Here is a 17,643-nt window from a genome sequence, read left to right on the forward strand (position 1 = left end):
ATAATAAAACTGCCTCTATATTTTTCAGGTTATGTTTCTAGGATATGATTAATTCTCTAGACCCATCATCTATGTTCAGGGTGTTTCAAAAGAATCATACGATTGTAGAGACATTAGGCACTTTTTTGGAAGCAGGCAAAATGAAAATGAGGAATCGCCTTCTCCGGGAATCGAACCATGGACCTCTGGAATACCTGCCCAGCGTGCAGAACCACTACACCACGAAGGCACGCTAGGAAGGCGGGAGAAATACGTTATACGATTATTAAAGAAAATAATTTATTTTCAGCTTTAAATCCGTTTTGATCGAATAATGCGAAGGTAGAAAGAGGGAAATATGGAGTTTCAGTTGGTGACAGCTAGCGTTAGTGCTCTTCCTTCGTCCATCACTTCAGCGTTTGTCCAGATGGCGACTGCGTAATAGAAATCGTTTTGAATTCTGCACTTCGTGAATTGTGAGTCTGTAATAACTGTTTTCGTTCACAATACCCAGGTGTTTAATAACCAACTGCTTAGAGTATTATGCGATAGCATAAGAAATCCAAGACACGCTTCTCATTGTAAAAGGAAATCACCTGGCCGTCCACACGTGTCGGACGAAAATGTCGAGTGAACCCGACAGAATTTCGCACGTAGTCCACAGATATGCACTCGTCTCAGCTGCTGTAAGGTCTTTACATGTGATTAAGAACGGAGCGTGGAGTTTTTTGAATTCACCCTTCAGAATGTGTCACAATTTAACTATTTTTTAACACGCTTCATGTTAAGTTAGGAAACAATTTTTCATCTAAGAAGATCAACCGATACAGTGTTAGAATATGGGGGATGGAGAGCTATATCAAATTTTACAATATGAGAGACTCGCCAAAAGTTAATATTTTTTGCATTGTTTCTGCGATCCCCCCTTTTTTTTCCATAGAGACCAATATTACGAAAATCACATATCTCGATCTGCTTAAAACTGGTTATTCCCAAAGTTAGAAACCCATTCGGATGATTTCGTTTTCCAGCAGGACGGGGCAGCACCAAACTGGAGCTTAGGCGTTCAAGAATTTTTGAACCATCGCATTCCTCAATGATGGGTCGGAGGTTCGGGACTTGAGGATTCAGTTAAAAATCACTGGCCTCCAAAATCGCAGGACCACTCAGTGTGCGATTTCTTCTTGTGGGGGTTTACAGTTGTATTATTAAATACCCCTTTTATGCACCTCCTTCCAGCTACGTTAACCAAACTGAAGATATACAAAGCAACTGCCTTGGAAGCAGTGAATGTAGATATCCTCACAAACGTTTGGGACGAATCTGACTACTTACATAATACTGCGTCTGTTTCCTGCCTTCTAAAAATTCTAATAGCTGTTGGTGTTCTACACGGGTTTAGTGAAATTTAAAATTTTATGTTAGAGTATTACAAGATTTTAATGAAATTTTAATAATAAAATCAAATCAAATAATCTGTTTATTAGAAGTACTAGGTATCCATGTTCATTGACTTATTACATCAATTAAAATACTAAATTACCAATAAAAGGGAATCATCAAAGGTTTCAATAAATTATAAAGAAATTTTGTTAAGTACTCCAAGACATTTTCACCGTCTTATGAGGAAATTTGTGGCTGGCAAGTGAAGGTAAGAAGTGAGATCAATAAATACTCCAACAGAAGATCTCTGAAACTAGAAATTTATATTCAGTTTTCTTTAACGAAAGTATTTTAACTAATAATATTTTAAGATATTCGAACACGTTCGAAGTGCTTTTTTTTTTTTTTCAAAAACGCAGTATAGGTATACTATAAGCATTTTTTTCATTTATTTCTTATGGAGATTAATTATGGAATATCAAAATTTAATATACATTATTATTATTTGCAAAAAATATTAAAAATGCGTGAAATTTTAAGTAAATTTTGAAACAATTTGAAACATCCTACATGGAAACTATTGCAGATATATTGAAAAACGTCATGCAATAATAAATAACATACTTTTATCTAGAGAACTACGTATGAGTTTAAGGATCTCTTTAAAAAACATTTTCAGCATTTTGAAGTTTTTTATGACATTTTCAATTAATTCACGACGTTGTTATTTAAATAACAGGCCACAATTTAAAAAATATTTAACATATAAATATTCTGTTAGATCGTTCTTTAGATAACTATATATAGATTAAGTATAGAATGCTTCATAAAAATGTAATAATAATAATTAGATTTCTCTTGCACCAAATAAGCACGTTTTCAGAAAATAGATTTTAGGAAAAATGCATTTAAAGTATAAAATGCTACATTTTTATTCATAAATCTTCACCCAGATACCTTAAACTCGCCATATTTATAGATTACATTTTTCTTTTAATCAGCTTTACCTGTTTTGCTTTTTATAATCAGCCTATTTGTTTCTGTGGCAATTTTTACTCTGCTTAGAGAGTGGCATTTTGATTCACTTATTCGCGCCATGTCGAGCTTACTAAATCCTTCAATTGCATGTTCACCATGTTATATGCCTCTACACTTTAAAATATCTTGTAAGCCTCGAAACCATCTGTTAAATTAACAGCCACATATGCCCTCATTTTAAAAGTTCGTAATTCTACAAATCATCTATCGGTATAAATTTCAAAAAAAAGCCATTAAAACTTTTGTTTGCGTTTTATAAACCCTTTTATAAGAGCTTCTGCTCACATAATTTTACATATACAGGCTTAAGAATATTACTAACATTTTTTGGCCAGTCTTTGGGATTTGCTTGTGTACATTTGTCCAATTAATGCATCTCGCTGACATTTACTGCAAGTATCCGGTCCAAATGGGTACTGACCATGCGTGAGTTATTTTGCGCTAGAGAAGGCGTTAAAACAAATGGAGTAATTACAGAACTTTCCCTTCCCTATAAGTTGTATACGTAGTACATGATTATAACTCCATAATAATTTTGAAATTTGTGAATAAAGACAACCGCTAGTAAGCGACGTTAGCCGCTCCACGAAGATATTTTTATTTTTCCTTCAATTTTCTAAAGCTGGAACGGCGCTTCTGGGCAGAAATCACATTGCGTCAGCACCGGTCACCGGCCATCGCAATGCTTTGTTTTAATTAGACAGTCGGATTCCCTTAGTCCGTGCCAGTTCTGAGTCGGCTGTTAGTTGCCCGCCGAAACGGTCGCTCCGAGCTTTCTGCCCGGTGCGCCGCGCAGCTGAGGCATTCCACGGGAAGGCCCCGACGCTGGTCCAGGCCGGACCGGACCGCTTTCACGGCCAGTCTCGCCCAGTCCCGGTGCAGTGCCACACCCGCTTCGGACCCCAGCCCGACGGGCCCAGTCCTCAGAGCCAATCCTTGTCCCGAAGTTACGGATCGAACTTACCGACTTCCCTTACCTACATTGTTCTATCGACTAGAGGCTGTTCACCTTGGAGACCTGCTGCGGATATGGGTACGGTCTGGCACGAAAATCATAATCTCTCCCTCGGATTTGCAAGGCTCGACAGGAGCGTACCGGACACCGCAAGAGCCGCGGTGCTTTTACGAACTCACCATCCCTATCTCCGGATGATCCGATTCCAGGGACACGAGTTCTTACAAAGAAAAGATAATTCTTCCCCGGGTCTCCCGTCGACGTCTCCAAGTTCGATTGCGTTACCGCATTTGGAGCGAAGCTCCAATCTCCGTGTCCAGGTTGGGGAATATTAACCCCATTCCCTTTTGGTCGACAGGGGGACAAACGTATGACCTATGAGTTCATACTTGGTGACACTATTTAAACATAAATATCTTTCACTCACAAATCACTTGCGAAAACATTTCCTGCTGATGAGCAACCCAAGTAGCAAACTGCTCGCGAGTCTTGTTGCGAAAACGTTGTAATATGTAGTCTATAAGACGCCCAGATGTCCTTGAAACTCCACTGTTTTGCAACCGTTATAAAGACGTCTTTATTACGTCTTTGCAGATGAGGTTTATGTTGAATAGACGTCGTTATTGCGTCTTTCTCAGGTTATATTTTGGTTGTGAAAGCATCGTATCACGGCGTCTTAACGACGTCTAAATGTTCGCAGAATTCGACCTTTTTGCAACAGTTGTGAAAACGTCGTTATTATCCTTGTGTTACATATTGATTTATGCAGAAAAATAAGCTTAATAATTTATGTATTTTTCATCATTTTTAAAATTTGTATTCCTTGTATTTTTCTAAAGTTTAAATATATTATCATTTCCTGAATTCCAGAAGATAATACAATTTTTTCTCTTTAATTATGCATAATTAATAATAGCTTTAATTATTTTCAGTACTTTAAACTATATTTTTTAAATAACTTAAATTCTAAGTTACGATTATTTAAGATTTCATCATTTTTTTTTTTTTTTTTTTTTTTTTCTTAATCCTTTAGTATGTAAGTGAGAGAAATTATGAAAGTGGTTATTATAAATATATAACAATAATAGTAGGTTTCAAGTAAATAAAACTCAATCAGGCATAAATAAAAGTAAAGCGATATATGCGGGTTAAAAAAAAAAGAGCGTTTCTGATTATAACAGCATTATCACATTTAAGGAAAATTCCCCCTGTCATGATAAATTAGGAAGCGTAAGGTAACATAATCAGCATTTTACATGAACTCAAGTATAAATTTATTCGTGTTTCATAGTAAAAGATATAACCATTAACTTCTATATCTTTAAGCTATACAAATGAAAGACTGCATAAAGTAGTTAATAAAGACGTTGTAAAAGTTACCACGACCCCTTTGCACCTCTCGTACCAACGTCATGTGCTACTTGGGAACATTTTAGTTTTAGTTCACTCAATGAGAATTGCTTTATTGACATTATTTTCGACTCCTTTCGTAACCCGTTCCTTACACTTTTATGTTTACAAACAGGGTTTCGACTTTTTTTATCACTCTTCACTATACTTTTAACAACTCAAGTGTTATTAAAAGTAATTAAAGAATAAGGTAAATCTAGTTGCAATATTTAATGTTTCGAATTAGATTCATACACATATGCTAGCTAGAAACATACGCTTTCAGCATGTAAATAATAAAAATATTCATTTTATTTGAAATTATTTCATGTTGCCACATAGATTACAGATAAGATTCTCTTAATTTCCTCTCTCTAAATGCCTCTTAAATTATACTATTTCAAGGGACCAAAATTGTTTGCATTCATTTCTGGCTCTTTTCTATTATTTGAATTCTGACCTTCGGTGATTTAAATGCCTGTTTCTGGTTTTCGCGTCTTTATAAAATGCTTAATATCTCGGTTTCTAATTAACGTAGAACAAAAGAAGACTTGTTTCAGAAAGCTAAATAAACACTCTATATACAATGAATAAATGAAAGAAAAATTGCCATTTGGGGCCGAAGTTGCCCTTTTCAACGTGGTTGGATAGTACATCAACTACGAATTTGCTTTATTGTTATAGATACCCAGCATTATCTCAGTGGAGAGAACGACTGAAAACTTTGAACGTATGAGTCATTTTTTAAGTAAGAGACATGAAAAATGTGTTATGCCCTCACCGGGACTCGAATCCGGACCTCTCGAATACGCGCCGAGTATGCTATCGTTACACCACAAAGGGATATCCTGACAAACGGGCTAACTTTATGAGTATTTTGGTGATTTTTCTCATGTGTAATATAAACATAATCTGTTCCCTTTGAAAATCGTCCATGAAGATATCCCTCTCTTTACAGAGATTGTCCTGAGTGCTTTACCGTAATCTGATATTTTATTATTGAGGTTTAGTTGCCTTACATTTTACTGGGAAAATAAATTAATCTACAATAAATAATGCATTGATCGTAAAAGTGTGGTGCGGCATATATCCGATTAAAAATTGTCCTTGGAAATTCAACCATGTCAGTCATTATTCTAAATGAAACAGATATACAAATGTTTTGTAATATACAGGGTTTATATTAACATGAACACATCATACATTTTAACTCAGCGCTAAACTGCCAATAGGATAAGATTAGCGGCACATTTGTTGTGAGCAAATATTGTCATTAGCTCACAACTAATCATTAGTTGTCATTAGCACACACAAGCGATTTATCAGGGGAAAAGGAGTGATTGATTGTCAATATTATCATTTCAGAAACTCACAATTTTTGAATTGTTCGCATGCTACTATTGTGAAAGTGTACCATGATTGGAAAAAAGGAATTATACAAAATAAGTAGCGTGAAAACTGCGAAGCACCACGGGCCATAAATAAAAGAGATGGGATGCGAATGAGGCAATGCTAAATGCATAGCTTCAACGGTAATCGGTACAGCCAGCCGATCGACATGCTACAATGGAGCAACTTAACTGTCCGAATGAACTGGAGGCTATCGCAATTGTATCCAAATTGACAGTTCAGCAAACCTTGTTGGCTGCGTATGGGACTCCGCAGCCGAAGCATCGCGACCACACCTAAGCTAACGACTGTTCATCGGCGGGAGAAGCTAGAATTTTGTACGACAGTACTTTAACAGTGGACCTTCACGGATTGTCAAAAGACTATTTACTCTGATGAATCACATTTTTTGCTTCATCGAAATAATAAATATTGGTGCATACAGCTAGAAACATCGGAGAACCCTTCAATCATTAGGGTACAAATGCTGCGGAGGCACCTTGGCAATATATTTCATGACATTCTGTGGGTTCTGGATGACACTATATGGATAGTATTTAGTGTCCTTCGATCTTTGCAGTCTACGTAGACATGCAGAATTTTTCCACTGAGAGTGATGGCATCTTTCAGCACGATAATGCTACCTATCCCACAAGTAGAAACATACGTGAATGGTGGTTGGAAGAGCATTGTGGGAACACCTCGATCGGATTGTTCGCTGAGTTTTCCGCCACGCACCCTCCAGTTGCTTTCAACTTCACTACAGTCAACATGGTTCTATATACCTATGAATCTCGACCATATAAATGTGAAAATGTCATAATTTTCTTGGTTTTTGCTAAACATTGTTAAAAATACTAGTGTTGCTTTTAAAGTTCTCGAAAGTAATTACCGAAATTCTTCCACAGAATTAATTAATTCGAATCAAAAGGTTCTTCATTAATAATAAGCGCAGTGAACTTTTTGATGACGGGCATCTATCTCCGTAAGGTAAGCATCTCTTAAAAATGGTGAGATTTCTAAGAAATAAACAAACAAATCAACATACCTTCTTCTCAGATAACGATAATCTATTAGTTCCATAGAAAACCAGTTATCTAGATCAATGGGCGCTTATCTTAGAAATGATTCATTGTATTATATCATTATTAATAATTAGTTTAACAAATATTAATTAACCAATAATTATACTGTAAATATATTGTTGCGTGCGTACTGTTTCGTATTAAATTGAACGCACAAGTCCGATGAAAAGCGAATCAAATTTATTATTATCAAAACAAATAAAACAAAATGCTTAAACTTCCTCGGATATTCGTACAATAATGCAATATCTCACAGTAGTTATATTCTAAACTACTAAAACGTTCAACAGAACTTAATTCAAAACAGAGAAACGTAGAGAAAGCTAATGCGATCTCGCCGCGAATTCGCTACAGTAAACAACAACAGTTTTCTGAAACAACTTTTTAAACAACTCATAAAACAACTGAACTGAGATGTTTTCCTCCCGCAATTTATAAGTTTTTAAATCAGCACGAGAATATTCTGGTATTTTCTCGAAAAGCAATAGCGTACAATTACGAGACATCTATTTATTGAATGCGCGTGCTCGTGTATTTTTAATTTTTCCGGTGTAGCTTTCTCTTCAAATAAGTTTCGTCCTGCACTGCACGGTAATATAAAATAATTTTGATTCATGCTATTTAAATATACCTAAATCAATACAAAAACCGGAACAATATATTATTATGTAACAAAAATTGAACCCTAAAGCAAAAGAAACCACTAATATTTATCTGTACTTTCTGATTATAATGTATGCACAAATAGCTTCGTACAGATTGCTTTGAATATCATATATAATCACTGCACTTGATTATACACGGTTTGTACTAATGTCAGCTTTACTTATCCACTACTATTATACCTAAACAAGTAGTTATGTTTAATGATATAGCATTACATTATGCAATCATGTTATGTAACTTCTGAATGCACATTGTAGCACGAAAGTGCAAAGACGTTTATGTATACAAAAATTGTGACTCTGTAACATCTTAAATATTTTTTATGTAATGGAGTTCTGTTTCCGCTGCATGGGCATTATTCTGATGTGTGTGTGTGTATTTAATTATGGCAAAGCACACGAGGGCTATCTGCCTAAAGGGAGGGATGCCTTTCGTGGAGGACTTTCTAAGGGAAACTGGCTCGTATACACGTTACACATGGGGAAAACCACCATTATTATTCTGATAGGTATAACTTTAGGTCGGAAGCCCTTACAGCGGTGATCGGTGATCGGTATCACTTGAATTATGATAAAGGGCACAAAGGCTATCAATCTGGAGGAAGGAACCTTCGTGAAGAAAAAAACCTTCGTTCTAAGGCCAAATGGCTCGTATTCATATGACAAAAATCACAAAAACTTCTATGTAGTCAGTTCGTATTGCTTCTGGATACTTTCCTGCTCTGTGGCTAGTGAACTCTGCTATGGTCTAAGAGCTTAGCACGGCTAGTTAACTCTCGGAAGATCCATAGTTCGAATCTCTGTGTAAGGATATAGTAGGTTTTTAATGTACCTGGCTCTAAAAGTCTCTATTCAAGTACAAGTTTCGCTAAGAAAATTGAGTAAGGTATTTGAAAGTAGCCAAAAATATATATAGTATATATACTATATCGTAACCTTCAGAACTTAAGGTCTGTGTAGCAAAATTATGTCAAATATTGTCAATCAATGTTAGTATTTTTAGTTTTTTCCCCCTATCTTCTTTTCAAAATAACCAAGAAGAGGTTTTATTTTCACAAACGCTTAATTATCATAATTCATTAGAACTGAGATGCAACAGGTCGGAAATTGAGTTCTCGGTAAATTTAATTCTGGCTTGACTAAATCGTTCCACTTCATTGAAAGCAGACAAGCTCATGTAAGCGTAAAATCGTATGGAAAATGTTATATTTGACTAACATCTCAAGGTTTTTGCCAAGTTGTGCCTTCACGCTTGAATCCATTTCCTGCATTTAGCTCATTTCTGGTAATACTTTAAAAAAAATTGTTTTTTCATTGTAAAAAGTGTCTAAGTTTGACGTTTTTAATTGAGAAAAACGATTAAATTATTTACGAAATGTTGCTGGAAAGACACGCTGCTCTTAACAATAGTCATTTTCAGTACATATGTGACAGAAATACATAGATTAATGGTTTGACTTTATATGCGTGTAATTGTAACTTTTATTTTTTTACATTGTTGCTTTTTCAATTGTCACTGTGGTAATACTTGTATGTAACGTAGAAGTTACCAAGGTTATATACTAAAAATACATTTTCATGTGTGTGCTTGTTATTGTAATCTTAGTTATTTCTTTAGCCTCGAAAATGTGCAGCATATCTTTACGCAATGATATTTTCACGTATCATATTCTCAATACTAAAATTTCGATTTCAAAACGTGAATGCTAGCAAAAGCCAGAGAAATAACAATGCAAAGGAACATAAATTTATTTTTCATGGCTGTATTTTTTTGCACAGTTAGTTATCTAGGTCATCGTTGGAACACCCCTTGAAATAAGTGAGATCTAAGGCATGAATATTATCAAATGCACAGTGAACATCTGAATAATCCGCCTTAATTAATGATTACGGGTTATTAGACAACACGGTTAATATGAAAATGGCTCTGGAAAAATTTTTATTAACTCTTGCGAATGAATTCAGAAATTTTAAATAAAAAACGTTCATTTTATATTTTAAAATTGGATTTAATACTAACATTACTAGTTACATACATTTTTAATTTTCTTTCTGGAAAATTCTTTTCGGGAGATCCAAGTTGCCGCTATCTAAAGTGACGTGACAAAGATTGCGCAAAGCTACAATCTTAATAAATCTGAACTCAGTTGATTCACACTTGCAGTTAACAACGCGTCTGCGTATAATCACCCATACAGTCTAATAATTTATCTGTACATTCCAGTACTTTACAGTGGCTTCTCTTGCTATCTTGCCTTTATTTTCCTCTTCACGCCTTTTCAATGGTTCATCTTGAATCATTTCTTCAAGATTGTTTGGCTTGATAACTTTCCATAACCTTCATGGTTCTTGATTTTTTTCTGTGTTCACGTTTGTGTTTCCTTCACTTATAATATTTGCAAAACCTTGATAATTTGTGTTGTTCTTTTAATTGAAAGCAGAAAAGCGTAGGACAGCTATCTGCCATCAGAAGATGTTACCTTCGTGGAGGGTTTTCTAAGAGAAACTAGATCGTATTTACGTTATCCATAGTGTAAACTACAAAAACATCCATTCATTCACCCCCCCCCCCCCGCTAATAGGAAGCTGCTTAGAGCCATCGCTTAGAACCTGTGGGCTTACAGCCATTGGCTTGTGAACATCATAAATGCAGTAGTGGGCAAAATCAAGAGATGGAAAACACTTTCCCACATATCTTCTAAAATATCACGCAAAACCTGGACAGCTGGTTGCCATATAATGTCACTGTAGCGCTGGTGTCACTGAGATGAGTTTACGTATTCCTATGGGCGTCGCTACGTCAGCGGGAGGTATAAAAGTCCGCATCCATCAGTTCATTCCGCTCTGAAACATAGAAATGATTTTTATCGTTTTTCTTAAATAATCTTGCTGTTTTCTGCTGTTTTTTATGTAGCAAGAGTACACATCGTCTCTCAGACTAAGGTATGAGATAGTGAATTGTTGGTAAACTTAAGGCAGGGCAGTCCTAAGTTCAGGTTGCAAGCGAACTGGACGTAACACCACGTGTCATCTCTAATTTGTGGAATCAGTTTAAAAACAGCGGGACAGTGTCTCTAAGGCCAGGACAAAGTTTCTCGGGAGCCACAATGACCATTGATGACCGCTGTTTGGTACTCTCAGCCATGCACCTGAGAACGTCTACAGCCACACAACTGTCTCATGATCTCGCTACTGCCACTGGGGCATCAGTGTCAAGGAAAGCAGTCCAGAGTCTCTATGAGACAGAACTGTATGTCAGAAAGCATGCTATTTGCATCCCACTCACTCCCTCCTACAAAAGAAAGCTTTTACAATGGTGCATACAACACCAACGCTGAACACATCTTCAATGGGCTAACGCTGTCTTCTCAAATGAGTTCAAATTCAGTCTACAACTTGATTCTCGGCAATAATTTATATGAAGAGAACTTGGGACCCGATACCATCCCAGCAACATCATGAAAAGAAACCGATAATGGTGGTGGAGGAGTGATGATCGGAAGGGATCATGCAAGATCCCCGCTACACCGCTCCCTGTGTTTGACACTGGTTTGTGATTGTCCAGAGGTACAGGAAGGAGATCCTAGAGCCCTATGTGCGACGTTTCAGGGCTGCTATTAGCCCTGAGTTAATTTTATGGACAACAGTGAATGACCACATAGGGCCCACCTGGTTGATGACTGTCTGGAAAGCAAAGCTATTCACTAAATAGATTGCCAAGCAAACTCTTCTGACATTAATCTTATTGAACAGGCTTAGGATACTCTTGGAAGGGCTATCGCAATACGCCAAACCTCATCCAGAACCATTTAGAAGTTAAAAACATCTCTGGTGGAGGAATGTCTGCAACTTTCACAGGAACTCCTGAACTCTCAAGTTACCAGCATGTCTTCTCGTTTTCCGTGCTGTCTATCTCTCAGAGGCGATACTAGTCATATTTGATACAGCCTCTCACACACCATACTAACCACATTTTCACTGCCATCTTTCAACCTCAAGTTTGGACCACATAACTCATGTAAATAATCGATATTTTCATTGTTGTTGTGTACATTTGATTGTCAAACAATAAGCTATAATCGTACCTAATTTCATTTATTTCTAACCAGCATTTCTCGAAATATTTGAGGAAAAGTGTTCCATCTCTTTTTCCACCAGTTTAGTTTCAAGAAAGTCCGATATTGCTACTTCTTCAACAGCAGAGCCTGCCTATTTTACAGTATCACAAAGCAATTTTATCAACCGTGAATTAGCTCTATTTTAATCCAGACCTAAGAAGGGAGATTAATTACATAAAAAATCATTAGTTTCATGCAAAACATCATTAAGATTATTAACATCTCTTGATACTAGTCAAAGAGTGGTCACCAGCGGCTTTATGAATAAGACCACTGAATGCTTATAGTTCGATATGAATTCGAATTCTGGGAATCTACTTTGCTGCATAAATGATTTTGTAATTTTCCTATGCCTATAAGCCCTATAAACTAAATTTCTTTAGGAAATCCGCCACGAAGGCTATCTTCTCTTAATCAGACAGACTTCGCTTGTTTTGTTGTACACAAATAAATAATAAAATGTTAATAAACTAATTAGTGTACTTTCTATGAACCGGTGTATAGTTGAAACATTACGCATCCATACTCAGCAATTAAATATAAAATTTTCATCGTTTCTAGAAACAGCATTCATGTTAGAGTGATGGTTCTGTTATGCACTTTCATAAAGCATTGAGAAGATTTACGTCCTTTTGTTTCGGCAGAGAATATGAAGACTATCTTGTTGTTTATAGTATTGCTAACTGAATTTATAAGATGAATAAAGAGAAATATAGTTTAAAGTTCATTTTATGATCATTTGAATTCAGAATTATGAGTGTGTTAATTTTATTCCTATTAAAGCAAGAACTTCAGAGATTGGAAACAAAATTGCTACTACATATCTTTGAAGATAACCTCTTTCCACATGTAACGGAACACAAGATTTCTTAAAAGAACATTATAAGACAGAGCTTGTAATTTTCATATAAATAATTTTAATGCGTAAAATGTTAGGAAAAGTAAATGTGAATTCTCTAAGCCCAGTGAAAAGTCACGATTTGGAAAATGCTAGTCTGAAAAATGCAACGTACTAAGATAAAGCAACGTATAAAGATTGTTGAAGTTCAACTAAGGGATAATATTTAGAGATATATTTTAAGACCTTGATAATTAACTACTGCTTGTATAGCTGCGTTCTATCACCCAATAAAGTTTTCCCCTCTTTTTTTTTTTTTTTTTTTTTTTCCAGATTTGCACTGTATATAATGAATATGCTAACAGATATGTACTTTTAATGTGCGAAATGCCAAGGCGGTGCGGGATGCCATATTTGTGCTATTCTGTGATTTAAGCCATTGTGTACATGGGAAGAACGAAACTGTGGCAATCTCCATGTATACAGTGATTTAATTTTGCTTAAAAAACAAAGAAACTGCAAAAATTCGGCTTCGGGCACAAATTCCTCATCACGCAGTTTCGGCATCGTACAAATAAGACATTATATATTCCATTATCATTTCGTAGCCGATTATCATGACGCAATATAATTAGACAATTATGTTTTACGTTTCGACGCACATTTTGCGATTGATCAAAAACAGGCTGTTGGTTCTATTCGATCCGGCTGAACGTTAACTGAAAAGTAGCATTTTTTAAATCTAATTTAACGTTTTAGCGGGAAATTTAATGCATCTTTAATTTATTTAATTTGACTAATAAATGAAAAGCAATTAAAACAGTATCGATTTTAACACAAAAACCTAAGCATTTACAATATATTATATTTCCAAACACTAGGGTTTTTAAAATTTACTATTTAACATAGTTTTCTGTTCATCAACAAAATCCTGGATCAGTTGTTAAATTATGTAATCACCATTTAAACTGCCGCAGCTATCAAAAGTAGAAAGCGAAATCTGTAGGAAACATTCAGCTTCGTTAAAACACCAAATATCGTGTTTTCCTGAATGTGACATATTCAGTGTGTCTAGGAATTAAATGACAGCTATAGCACTCAGTTAAACAAAAAAATATCTCATTAATTGGAATATTGAGGTCATAACCATGGCGTAAATACGTCGCTCCAGCTGTATCGTGATGAGGAATTTGAGCGATACAGCAAGCAGATATTATTTTTCCAGGGACAAAATATCCCTGAGTCGCGCTAACTATAGCGACTGGAACCCGTGGGACTCGCCGCATCTGATTAAATGTAGTACGTGCTGCCATTGCACAGTGCTTTCTGATTTGCCCCGTACCTGCCTGTGATGATGCAGAGCAATGAAGAGTGCTCCTGTTTTTGCATTACAGACATTCTCCATTAAAATGCCGTGAAATACGTATTAAAAAAAAAAATGTCTGATGTAGACACCTCATGACTTCCTTGTACCAGCCCATTAAAATATACACATTTTTTGCTGCCCAGTATTTAAACTCATTTCCTCGAATTATTTCTAACTTCATTAACCGATTAATCCAGGCAAATTGAAAATGGCGTTAAAAATTTCAAATTTTGAAATCAAATATCCCGCTCAATTTTTGTCGTACCGGGAGTCAAATTTCTTATAACTTTATTTTTTCATAACGAGCATAAATAAATATTTTTTTTATATTTTTTCTTTAATATTTTTTCATAATGAGCAAATATGAGTATAGGAACCGAGAGATCGTATTTAAAAGTTGCATTTCGTTATTTGTTGAAATTTGTTTTTAATTTGGCATTGCCAGAAGATGAATATCTTCGTCATTTTAAACGCTTGTGTAATTGAAAGTGTATGACAACGGCCAACGACTGCGAAAATAAAGACCGGGTAAGGCCTTTTAAGCCGGATAAATATATATATACGTTAGGTACTGCCGACAGCAATAAAAAAGGGAGGTGCACAACTAAATATTATAGCAAAAAATTTCTACTTTCTACGATTAATCGCGTGTGAGTTTTTCGAGATACATACGCTCGAGATTATTACGATTTAAAACAATAGAGCTCTCACGATTACGATTACTGTGAAAATATTTTGAAATTTTCGAATGGTAACACCCACTTTGTTTCCTAACAAATTCCGTGTCGTTCAAATTTTTTTCAAAAACAAATTCCTAACTCATGTCAAACTACAAGTGTTCAGTGATTTTACTGCTCGACCGCTCGTGAGCTAGAGTAAAAACAGAGAAGGAAGGAAAGGTGGTAACCGCTGTTACGTAGTCTAGTATTCAAATAAAAGCGGATTATTGCAGATTTTTATTTTAAAATGTCACCTTTAGAAACAATTCTATTGAATAAAAATGGAAAGTGCGATGTGTATGCATACCAAGCTCTAAATTTCGGAAAATATTAGTACAAAAGTACTAATTATATATATATCATAATTTTTAGGAAAGCATAATGAAACACATTCCTGCTATAACTAATTAACTTTATCTCCTCTTTCATTTAGTGGGGCAGAAGAAGTTATACATACATTAATAAGTAAAAGTTTACTGATATAGTGTTATTAAAAAATATCTTTATCACACATAAAGAAGGAGGAAATATCATTATATTACCAAATGTGAAGGTTATTTGAGAATAATTTTTCATTAACACTTAATACCCAGTTTTGTTCAAAACTACCATCTAGTCGTCATCTACAAAGTAATAAATTAATGTAATTTTAATATTTTTTTTCCTCCTAATGTTTGAAAATTCTGACAATGACTTCGCTTTCAAACAGAAGATTGCATAGCCCATAGATAGGGTTTTCAGCGCCCGGGGACAACTGAAGGTTTTGCGCCCCTTTTTGTGGAATGGAAAACATTTCATTAAACATTTTTGTAACATTAATTTGGCTCTCCCTGGATGCTGCGCCCGGAGACAGATGTTCTGTATTGCCCCACCCTAGCTACGCCATTGGAGGAAGATAAATTGTTTAATTTGCATTTCTAACGCTACTTCTAGATATGAAATTTATTTAATTCATTGCAGTTCATTGTTACTCTTATAAATTCCTTTTATAATCCCAAAACAGTATTACAGTTTCAGAATACTTTATCCTGCTGTAGAAATATCTTCTAACCTATTTCTGATACTCCGCCCTTTCTCACATGCTTAAGGATGTTATCTTCGTAAACAAAGACTGAATACAGTGTTAACAGAAATGAACACTATTTCAATATTCTCTTATCTGAACCGAATGTTTACTAGTGGCGCCATCTATTACATTTCACGAAACTTATTTTAAATGGTATGCAGTTAATAGATTTCGACGGATTAATTCTTAATTTCATTTTCACATTAGCAAATATATTAATTATATCAAGTACTCTAAAATTAACATCTAAGTGTACATTAAATAACCTTATGTATTTTATTCTGAAATATTAAATTAAAAAAAGGAAAGAAAAAAAAAGCTTTATACGTTCAGATAGATTCCATTTCAAAGGATGATATTACACAAGGCAGGGAAGCAAGCTTCCCTTAAAATTACCGACTGCTTACTAATTTTAATAATGGTGCACAGTGGCTTTTATTATAAAACATTCCCTGAATATGGAGCTAAGATGCATGGCACGTTTATATAGCTTTATTTTATTTATTTATTTATATTTCCTATGGTTCATAAAAGCTTCACTGAGCTGAATATGAGCTGAGCTCACGAGAACTAATACCAAGTTATGATGCACACAAGAAATATAAATGTACAAGTATTTCTCGGGCAGAACAAAAAAAAAAAAAAAAAAAATTCTCAAAGGTTTCAGATTTTAAATTACATCCAAAGGGGCGTTTTTTAAACATTTTGTGTGTTACCTTAATTTATTATACATCATGTTCTTTGCACTTAAACCATAAAATTCAGTTCAACAGCAATATCACAAAATAATTTTAACATGAGCATATCTTTAGAATTTCCGATACACATTCCGCGCGATGAAGATAAAAAAAAGCTTTTTCCTCCCCCGTAGAGTGTTGCCATTGCTCGCTTTGAAATCGCTGAGTTTGTTAATCACAAATTCGTTAAAATTTTACAAAACATGAAATCAATAATAAAACAAATTTCAAATCCAAATTACGTCTTCCACATGCCCATATTCTATGGAAGATTACGTTATTTAAATTTTGCAGGTACCGTTGTTTTATCACAATGCGAGAAACATACATACATTTATGCAGATTCTTCATTATTTAATTTCGGTAAATATTATATAGGGCTGTAACATGTAGTGCCAACAATTTTAAAAGTGATACGTCGTTTATAGTGATATAACAAAACGAAAACAAAATACCCGTTCAGGGACAAAGCCCCTTTGGACTAAAAATTCATCAACAGGCAGATTTTAAAAGCTACTAAAAGTTTAAATTACAACTATAAATTTAAGAGATATAGTAGTTTTTACACTTTTCCTTCTTTTCATGTCGATATTAAGATTTAATTCATTATTTTGATATAAGATTTAATTCATTATTTTGATATATGAATTAAAAATTAATTTGCAAAATTTTCTTAGCAGTGAATACTTTTATTTGTGTTTCATGAAATAGCATAAAATACGGAAGAAAGTTCAGATACTATGAATTTAATTTCTGTAGCACAGCTAATTAAATACACAAATGAGAAGGAGGTAATGGGAAAAAAAAAGGAGAAGCAAAATGAAAAAAAAAAAAAGAGAAACCGCCCCCGGGTGGGCTCGAACCACCAACCTTTCGGTTAACAGCCGAACGCGCTAGCCGATTGCGCCACGGAGGC

The 17,643-nt window shown here is 34.9% G+C and overlaps 1 non-coding gene across 1 annotated transcript; it reads right to left on the reverse strand.

The window, feature by feature from the left end:
* Nucleotides 1–17,569: 17,569 nt before the first annotated feature.
* Nucleotides 17,570–17,643, reverse strand: TRNAN-GUU (transfer RNA asparagine (anticodon GUU)). Its single transcript has one exon. It is a non-coding gene; the product is annotated as a tRNA-Asn (tRNA).

Source organism: Stegodyphus dumicola, chromosome 8 (genome assembly GCF_044657685.1).
Source record: "Stegodyphus dumicola isolate Sdum_Otavi_A_Nest chromosome 8, ASM4465768v1".
Classification (NCBI taxonomy): domain Eukaryota; kingdom Metazoa; phylum Arthropoda; class Arachnida; order Araneae; family Eresidae; genus Stegodyphus; species Stegodyphus dumicola.